Here is a 10,998-nt window from a genome sequence, read left to right on the forward strand (position 1 = left end):
TTTATCTTTTATTTTTGGTAATAAAAAAGGATGCTCCATGGTAGTGATCATAGCCCCCAGGACAAGCCCCCGTACGGCAAGCAACGCTTCCGCAGGACCAATGGGCGATAGTGGGCATGCCAAGACTCGAACCCACAACCAGTTGACTCAAGTGGTGATGGGTTGAGGGCATTTTCACCACTAGGCTACCAGCCCCATTGGTTAGTAGAATCATCTCTGTCGGGCTCCCAAAATCCATAATTCCCATTCAATAGTCACTGCCTTCCATTGCTACTGAAGGTGTTCTTTGTCTTCCCCAAACCGTCGTTCTTATTGCAGAGTGGTTATTGAGAGCAAAGCTTCATCATCGAGACCTACTAGCGACGATACTCCAGCATTTGTTTCTTCTCTGAAGCTTCCAAGGATTAAGAGAGATCAAAGATTATGGGAAAAAACCTAATTGATGTCTTGTTGCTTCAAGACCTGCAAGTAACTAGCTTTCATTAATTCTCTTATGAACACATTGGAACGTTAGGGTTCAAACGTTCATTCGTTCTATGGTGATTCAAATAGAAGTTTTGCTACTATTGGTCAAGATGAGCCGCAAGTGTAGCATGAAAACTTGCATAAACTGTCTCTATTTTTTTTTTAATAAGGCATATACGAATTAATTTTCTAGAGATTTGTAAGTCCTTAAGATTTCAATCGCCAAGTTCTGTTTAATATCCTTTTTCTTCTTCTTCTCTTCTACTGTTTTCTTAATTTCAAAGGCAGCCAAGCAAACCTACATTCTACATATGAAGCCTCAGCATAAGCTTCCCAGACTTTGGATTTCTTAAAGAAGTGGTATTGTCTTACAAAAGAGCACCATCAGCTCCTTTGTGTGTATGTTTTGTTATCAAAAAAATTAAAAAAGAAGTTCCTTTGTGGGCGTTCTACACTGAGCTATTAGATAAGAGTCTGTTTTCTAACCAAAACCACTCATTCTGATGGGCCGGAGGAAGTGGCCTCTTTAACACCCAAGTTCGGCCACTACGAGCAGTAAAGTAATTACAGCCTGCTAATTAGAACAAAAATCTATTTTCTTTGAATTACACGTCGCCTGAGAGATTCGAACTCTCGCGGGGAAAACCCATGTACTTAGCAGGCACACGCCTTAACCACTCGGCCAAAGCGACGCTTGTGATTAATTGAGCTAATAATTATTAAAAGTTTCTAGTATTAACTCAAGTTAGTTTCAAAATTAGACAGTTTATGTCTTGGTGGGAAGCGATTAATGAAATCCATGAATTATTCCATTATTTTTAATTAAGGGCTCTCAAGTATCAACAAGAGTCAACTCTGCTTAATTGATTCACCCTTATCATATTTGATCACCGGTTCACCACCCACTGACCCACTGACTCGCCCTGGAGGTATCCAACTCAACCAAGGATATTCTTATTCACCTTCATCCAAATAAAACTCGAACAGAGATAAGGGAAACAAAAAAATTCCAAATCCTAACTCAATCCTGTATGCAAATTATTTGAATCTGGAAAGATAAACCTGTTAAGGAACAACAGGAAATTAAAGAAACATCAGATCACCCATCTCAGTGAAAAAGACACAGATTTACGTGGCTTTCTCTGTAAGATTCCTCTGTAACACATTCTTTATTTGATGAAGCTAACTATTGCCTAATAAGTTGATTGAAGTAGCATAACCGTGAAGTAGGAAGGAGAGGTGTTAGATTTGTGTCTGGTTTATTATTATTCTCTATCTTCTTAAAACTATCCTTTGAGGGCGACCGCGGTCATGACTCATGGAGGAGGAAGTGGTGCGGTTTATCTGATCTGAATTCTCTTAACATCATCCATCCTTCCTAGGATCACTTCTGTTTCTCTTTCTCTGCCTTCAATAATGTATCCTTAATTAGGTTATGGGACTTTAATGGAGGGCCTTACCTCAATCTCATCTTCAAGGTTTTATTTATCCTAACGAGATGAGACAAATCCAATCCAATGTGTAATAATGGACCAAGTGGATCGCCCTATGGGCTAGAAATCTTAGCTGGCAAGATCCCTATAAATAGGTCTGATTGCATGATCCTGTTAGTGTGAATAATTATTTTGCCTCTCTGTCTCTTGTCTTTATCTTTACTATGAGTGAGTGTCTCTATGGATCCCTATTGTTGTCCTTAGATTTGGAGGCTGGATTATTGGAAGGATCGTCTTCCCTAAGCCTAGCAAGATTGCCACAAGATTGCATCATTATAGTTCGTGCAGATTGAGACATAGGACAATCGGATCTCCTTTGTTGGATGGAAAACTGCATTGAGATAATCCTAGATATCCATTTTCTTCCTATTTTACAAATTGGATTGAGATACTAAACCAATTATTTCTAAAGCACACGATCAAACCAAAAACCTATCAAATAAATCTAGAACAAAGAGGATGATGCATGATTTCGGAAAGGATGTGAAGTGTAGGACCACTTTGCCAGTTGTGCGCTACGTGGGCTGTTGGATTTTATATTATAAAGTATAAAATATTACTTTAGTATTAAAGTTTCAAATAATGTCGAAACCCTTTTCCCCTTTTTTGCTTTTTGGAAATTGTTTGTACACAAGTAAGGACAAGTTGAAAAGAAGCTAAAGTAACTTTTCACAAAGTTTAGTCCCACATTGGTTTTGGATGAAAGATGTGAGGGGTATATAAAAAGGATAGTTTCTTAAGAGTACAAGCCCTTAGGAGAGGAACTCTCCATTGTGTGTGTGGGGGTTCCTGGGGTGCTTTAGAATAGTGCACAGCCAAGTTGGGGTCAGGTGTGGGGAGATGTATCTTTTTACACAAAATTTGAATTTTTGAATTTCAAATTTAGAATATATGCAAGGACCCATACATTGACCCATATGTATACATGAAAGAACCCATTTACCTATACGTACCTGTACGTTAGATTCATACACCCATTGGAATTAGACATTACCTGTACGTATATAGACACCTTCTCCTCTATAATAAAAGAAGTCCAAAACGAGATTGCTCTTTGTTAATGTTTTAGAATCCTCTCTGTTGGGTGAAAGTGCTCTCTGTCAATGCTTTTACTTAGTATTTTGCAGACAAACATCCTTTGCTTTTCCAAAAACACTCTGTTTTCTACTTTTCATACACGGTACAAATATTGAGTATTACCTTCGTTCTTCCCTATTGTAAACACCTATCGGAATTATACCTTAAGTGTTTGGAGAGTTGATTTATCTTGGAAGTGAGGACATGTGGTCAACCCGGTTGCATATAAATACGGGGCGTTCAAATACCTTAAGGAGAGTATTTTAATACGACTCAACTCTACATATTTTGGAGATCGTCTGTTTACATTTATGCATCTTATTGTAATCTGTAAGTGATACTCTCATTCTTCATTTAATAATATTTATTAAGTGTTTGTCAAATTCTTATACCTATTGCTTAAATTTTGTTTCTTACAATCTAAAGGTATTTTGAAATTGAATAGCCATAAGACTATGGCTAGTGATTCAGAGGATGCACATAATGCAAATGGTGTCACACCAACACTCCCTAACAATGTTGATCCAATACTACCTAATAATTTCTATACTCCAACCAATGTGGTACCAACAGCTGGGACACTTCAACCTATTATGGAGAGGATGAAGATTATGGCCGAGTTTGATATAATTGACCAATTCAATGGTCAGAATTTCAAACGGTGGAAACAAATAATGCTATTCACTTTGTCTCAAGTTGGGGTTGCCTTTGCTTTGACAGAAGCAAAGCCACAACAAACTGAGGATCCGGTTCTTGAAGCAAAAATGTTGCATGGGTGAAGGCTGATTTTCAGTGTAAGAAACGCATATTGAATGGCCTTTCAATTGAATTATACAGTGTGTATAATTCTTTTGAGTATGCTCATTTGATGTGGAATGCACTTACAAAGAAGTATACACTTGATGATGCAGGGAATAGCAAGTATGTGGTGGTAAATTTTCTCAATTTTGTTATGGTTGAGGGTGAAGAAATATCACCCCAAATTGATAAGTTTCAGGTCTTGGTTGGTAAGTTGGCAGAAGAGAATATCATTTTGTCAGATGTATTTGTTACCAATTCTTTAATTGAAAAACTACCATCCTCTTGGAATGATTTCAAATTAATAATGAAACATAAGAAGAAAGAGTGGACATTCGAACAAGTGGTGGTTCGAATTAAAATTGAGGAAAGGAACAAGGCAAAAGATAAGGTTGAGGCAAGTAACTCTCAAAAGTTGAAGGCTAACATTGTTAAAATCGACAAGTAAAACCAATCCAAGAAAGGTCTTCAAATCAAGAAAGACAAAACCTTCAAGAAGAAGAAGGGTAAATGTTTCATTTGTGGAAAAAGGGGCCATTTTAAGAATGAGTGTCGGAACAAGAAAAAGATGTTGGATAAAACAAAAATTAATTTACTTGAAAGTAACATCTTCATTGCTATGATTACTTAAAACAATATGGTTGAAAACCCTAAAGAATGGATAATAGATACAGGTACCACTACACACATTAGTGGATACTGATATGTATTTATTAAATATTTTCCTATCACATCTGGTGATAAGGTCTTTATGGGAAACTCCCAAACTTCAAATGTCATGGGAAAAGGGCAAGTCGCATTGAAACTATCTTCGGGAAAGACTTTGGTTTTGGATAATGTGCTTCATGTTCTGAATATTCATTGAAACTTGGTATCAAGATCACTTTTGAAAAAGACTAGAATGAAACTATCTTTTGAGTCTGATAAAGTTATTGTATTGAAGAATGATGTATTTGTTAGAAAGTGCTACTTGAGTGATGGCCTATTTGTATAAAGTGTTTTTGAAATAATGAATAAAAAATCTAGTGCTTCTGTTTACTTTGTGGATTATTTTGAATTATGATATGGTAGATTAGGTCATAGTAGTGCTCCTTACATTTCTAAATCTGTAAATTAGGTTTAATTAAAGGAAACATTAAACCATCATTGAATAAATGTCTAACTTGTGTGGAGGCAAAGTTTATCAAAAAACCCCACAACTTTGTAACAAGGCAAAGTGGTCTTCTTGACCTTATTCATAGTGATCTATGTAACTTTTTGTCTTGTGAATCAAGGGGTGGTAAAAACTATGCTATGACATTTATTGATGATTATTCAAGATACACTATGATTTATTTACTTAATTCTAAGTATGAAGTAGAAAATACTTTCATATCTTACAAAACTGAAGTTGAAAATAAACTATGTAAGAAAATTAAAAGACTTAGAACTAATAGAGGTTCAAAATACTTTAGCATAAATGACTTTTGTAAAAAGCATGGCATCATACATGAAATTACACCTCCCTATCAACCTGAATTGAATGGTATAGTCGAAAGGAAGAACTAAAAATTAAAAGAAATGATGAATGCCATGTTAATTAGTTCAGGATTACCACTTAATTTGTGGGGGAAAGAAATTCTATCTGCTTGTTATAGTTTAAATAGGATACCCCACAAGAAGACTGGTTTGTTATCATTTGAGTTATGATTTGATAGACAACCTGATTTAAATCACTTAAAAGTATGGGGTCGCCTAGCTAAAGTGGCAATAATAGAACCAAATAAAAGAAAGGTAGGTCCTAAGACTTTTGATTATGTATTCATTGGATATGCAAAGCATAGTTCTGCATACCGTTTTATGGTTCTTAAAACCATAGATGAAGTATATGAAGAGAACAATTAAGACAAACTTATTAGAAAATAAGGAACATAGTGATGATTTAAGCTTTGGAGAAAATGTGTCAAAAGAATCTGGTCCTACATCTAGTGAAAATGGAATAAGTCAATTAAGGAGGAGCAAGCGACAAAAGAAGTCTACTTATTTAGATAATGATTGACTTGTCTATCTTGTAGATAAGGACCCTCTTACATATAAAGAGGCTATAACATCTCAAAATGTAGTATTTTGGAAGGAAGCTATAAAAAATGAGATAGATTCCATTTTGTCCAATCATACTTGAGAATTAATTGACTTGTCCCTAGAGTCTAAAGTGTTAGTGTCACACCCCGTTCACACAGAACCAGACCGGTGATTGGATTAACACCGGTTAACCCAAACCTACCAGGATCATCTGATACAGTATCCCACCACAACATACACATAACTAAGAAAGTGTTCATCAGTTCAGCGGAAGGCTTAAATTTACCTGTAAATATTTTCATTATACTTGATACCTAAATTGTAATACATAGTTAAGTACATGTGGCCCCGCAGGCATGATATTTACACAAAGGAATACAATTTACATATCAAGTACACAAAAGGGATTATAAAAAACACAAAGGGTACAGCTCAGCTCGGTATCAAAAGTAGAGCTCAGCTCGGCATCAAAGGTAAAGCTCAGCTCGGTATCAAAAGGTAGAGCTCAGCTCGGTATCAGAAGAAGAGCTCAGCTTAGTATCAACAGTTAAGCTCAGCTCGGCATCAGAGCTGCAGTCCCGGAGCACAGCCCTCGCACGAGCAATCCATGTCGTGCTCTAATTCCTTGGGGACCCACCAATCCTCTTCAGGGAATTCAACTGTGGGGCCCGACCCGTGCTCTTTAGGTTGATGACCTACAAAATCATCTAAAAGAGGTGCACATGTGGGATGAGCTCACTAGCTCAGTAAGTGAAAAGAAGGACCACACAGCAGTTCACACAACAATTCACAACCATATGCACTATATGCTATGCAATTCATTTTAATCACTTCCACCTAATCAACATTACTAAGTCTTTGATTTAGTGCTACTACAACCGCAGTGCGCGTATACTCCGGGTACGAGCCGCGAACTCCATCCTGCGATACGCACATAGGGTTGTCGGAGAAAGCCCACCGTGAGTACTCGGAAAAGTAAAACATGCCGACCACCGGCTCTCAACATAAAGTAAATGACAGAAATTAAAGGTGCTGACTCCAGTAATTTAAAAACAGTACGATTGACCCTCTTGAATATACCACCGGGGTTGCCGACTGTCCTAATGACCAGCCAGGCGTATGTCTAACAGCCACAGTGACCCGATAACCGCGACCACTGCTTCCCCCCAAATGGTAACCCAACACCTCAACCCCTGTTGGGAATGGTCGTAGCACCGGAAGGTGATAATCCTACACCACATGCTCCTATATGACATAGTACGATTGCATAGTGCCTCCGCGTCCCATTTCACGGGCCACCAATGCACTCATTTCTAAGCCGACTACGGCATCTAGTCTATTAGTGCATTATGCACAATGATGTCAACATTCATCTCATAAGCACATCATCACTTAACATGGAGAAAATGATCACAACACACATGGCATAAGATAATGTGAGGATGGCTAAGCTACATATAATTTGCATGATGACATGGCTAATCTAGATACAATGGAATGATGCACAACAAGCCTTAAAATAAGGCCAAACGTCCTCTCCCCACTTACCTGTAGTATACAAGGACTCACGCTCGGTACGGGTGAGATCCGATGCGAGAAGCGTACGTGTTGGTGAACCTAACATAAGTGAATGGGGTTAGCATTTCATCATTTTGGGATCAAAATTAACACGACCCAATGATAAAATCATGTTTAGAATCCTAAAAGAAGGTCGTACATCCATTTTGGGTCCAGTCAGACGTAAAAATCACGTTGGGAGCCTCTCGGGTGGGTCAGACAGCCCACCTGTCATGACCCACCAATCAGACCCACCGGTCATGACCGGCGGGTAGGTCGGCCCGCCGGTTGGCCCATCGGTTGGGCCCAAGGGTCCTGCTAAGACCGACGGGCAGGGTGGCCCGCCGGTTGGCCCCGAGGGTTTGTCCTCTCAGGCGGGCCATTTGGCCCATCGGTCTTGGCGGGAAAATGCCATTTTCACCTGAAACCTTCCCCAACCTTTGGGTAATCAAATGGGGCTCTTCCCAACCCATTCTCCATACATTCAAGGTCTCATAAGATGGTTCTAACCTAGATCTAGGTTATATTTAAGGAATGGAGAGCCATCTTACCTTCTTTGCTCAAGAACTCCTTCAAAACTCCAAAATCACTTCAAATCACCAATGCTTTTGCCAACCTTGTAAGCACTTCTTCAAATCCTTCAAAATCAACACATATATCATCTATTAAACCTTAGATTCATCATCTCAAGGGGGATTTACAAGACCTCAAGAAACTCTATCCAAATCAAGGGTTTTACTTGGGTATGGTGAAAGTTTAAGGAACCTAGCCTTTGCTCACCTCTAAACGTAGATCTCGTATTGGAGATCACTCTTCCGGCGTCAGGATGGGAAGATCAAGCATCGGCGCCGTTGAAATCCATCTCTTCTTCCTCTTCCTTCTCTTTTCCTCTTCTTTCCCTTCTTTTCTCTCTCCTCTTTACTCTTCTCACCAAACGTCCGAGTGTCATAAATGAGAAAAAAAGAAAAAAGGAAAACATAAGATAGCTATTTATACCTTTTAAAACATCTTGTAACCTTATGGGTGGGTCACTCAGGTGGGCGGATGCGCCCACCTGTGACCGCCCACCTGAGGGCCAAAACTTGGCCAACAAGTGGGATTTTGACAGAGTTTGACTCTCAGCACGAATCTCACTCTTGGCATAAGATGTAATATACGTATGCGCCTTAAGATATGGCTACATACCTGCTTTATCCGTACATGGCCTTATGGTATGTGCATATACACGGCTTGGGTACTCCCGTCTCCTCTGGCACTGGCTCAGATTTGTCTAGCCAGCCTGTGTTTAAGGTCACTCTTGCCATCATGGTCCATAAGGAACCCGCCTTAACTCTCTCCGGTTCAGGTCCTGCATGGTTAAACTGGGTCAACCGTGTAATCAGACTAGGTTTAAGAAGTAGGGTATTACAGTTAGACACTAAGTGAAAATTTTAAAAGAAATTAAAACTGAATGGATCACTTGACAAGTTTAAGGTTAGACATAGAGTCAAAGGCTTTAGACAAAAGAAAAACATTGATTATTTTGACACTTTTGCTCCAGTAGCTAGAATCACTACTATAAGAGTTATGATTGTTGTGGCTTCCATCTATAATTTGGTGATCCACGAAATGAATATGAAAATAGCTTTCTTAAATGGAGACTTAAAAGAATAAATATATATTAAGTAACCAGAAGGTTATACTGTTACTGGAAAAGAAAATAAAGTGTGTAAGCTTGTTAAGTCTTTATATGGATTAAGACAAGCGACAAAACAATAATATGTAAAACTTGATATGGTGCTACTATCAAGTGGATTTGTTGTGAATGATGTCGAAAGATGATTATACAGTGAATTCCATCTTGATAAAGGTGTTTTCATCTTACTTTATGTGGATGATGTGTTAATAATGGGTACAAGTTTGAACATAGTTAATCAAATTAAAAACTCCTTATGTCCAACTTTGATACAAAAGATATGGATGAGACTGATGTGATTCTTGAAATCTAAATCATCAGAAAAAAAAGAGAAATAATTTTATCTCAGGCACATTATGTTGAGAACATACTTAAAAAGTACATTTATTTTGACTCACCTATTATTAAGACACCTTTAGAGATGGGATGCCATTTACAGAAGTATTTGGGTGGACTTGTAAATAAAAAAAAAATTCACAAATCATATGCTCTGTTTCATATTTGATAATTGTACTAGGCCTGATATAACATTAACAGTTTGAAAACTGTGTCAACAAACTCACAATCCAAGCAAAGGGCATTGGTATGCCCTTGACAGACTAATGAGATATTTAAAGGGTATAATAATTATGGACTTCACTACAGGGGAAATCCTACTGTTTTAAAAAGTTATTGTGTTGCTAATTGGATCTCAGACACAAATGAATTCTTAGCAACTAGTGGATATGTGTTCACATTTGGAGTTGGAGTGGTTTCATGGAAATTGATAAAATAGTCTTGTGGTACAGGACCCACCATAGAAGCAGAATTCATCGCTTTAGAAAAAGTCAAAACTAAAGCTGAATGGCTCAGAAGTTAAATGGTAGATATTCCATTGTCGCCTAAACTAGTGCCTTCCATATCACTTCATTTTGATAGCCAGGCAGCAATAGCTAAAGCAAAGAGCCGGGTATACAATGAAAAACGGAGATATATTTGTCTCAGGCATAACCTTATAAGGCAATATATAAATGAAGGAATTATAGTTATAAATTTTGTGAAATCAGAAAGCAACTTAACATATATGTTCATAAAGCCAATGCCTAAAAAGGTTATTCATGATTCATCTAAAGGAAAAAGCTTAAAGCCTGTGTCATAGTTCATGCGATGGACACCCAACCTATGTGAAAAGGTAAAATTCTGAATTAGGTTTAAAGGGTACAAATAAAGTCATTAGATGACCTGTCTAGTACTACTAATTAAAGTGTTCATTCTGGTTAGATGGGAAAGTAGTACCCACCACAAAAAAAAAAAAAAAAAGAATGAGTTATAAACTCTTGATCAAGCAGAATCTCATAAATAATGGGGGTGTGTTAATTGTGGTGTACACTATGCGCTGACCTAAGTGGGTGTAGGAGGTGTGACCGCCTACTGTGAGAATTTCACAGGCGAATTCTCTAAACATCCATGAGACCAAGATATGGGACAAGGCCTGAAACAAATGTCCAATTTTGTCATGAAAAAGGAATTACCGAACGTCGACTGGTAGGATATGGATGGTGAACTAGTCAACTACGATGAAAAGAAAAGGTTCAAGAAGTCTGACTTCACCTGTACTCTGTAGCGTAGTTCATCAGACCTAGTGTAGGTTTAAGTCCTAAAGACACCTGCAATGACGTGTCTTACTGTGTTTAATATACTCAGTGTTATGACTGTCTATCGACATTTTTTTAAACTTGTGGGGGAATTGTTGGATTTTATATTAGAAAGTATAAAATATTACTTTAGTATTAAAGTTTCAAATAATGTCAAAACCCTTTTCCCCCTCTTTGCTTTTTGAAATTTGTTTGTACACAAGTAAGGACAAGTTGAAAAAGAGCTAAAGTAACTTTT

At 37.8% G+C, this 10,998-nt stretch overlaps 1 non-coding gene across 1 annotated transcript; it reads right to left on the bottom strand.

Moving 5' to 3' along the window:
* Positions 1–1,075: 1,075 nt before the first annotated feature.
* TRNAS-GCU lies at positions 1,076–1,157 on the bottom strand. The gene has a single exon. It is a non-coding gene; the product is annotated as a tRNA-Ser (tRNA).
* Between the last annotated feature and the right edge of the window lie 9,841 nt (positions 1,158–10,998).

The sequence above is a fragment of the Macadamia integrifolia genome, unplaced genomic scaffold, assembly GCF_013358625.1.
Source record: "Macadamia integrifolia cultivar HAES 741 unplaced genomic scaffold, SCU_Mint_v3 scaffold2383, whole genome shotgun sequence".
In the NCBI taxonomy this organism is placed as follows: Eukaryota; Viridiplantae; Streptophyta; class Magnoliopsida; order Proteales; family Proteaceae; genus Macadamia; species Macadamia integrifolia.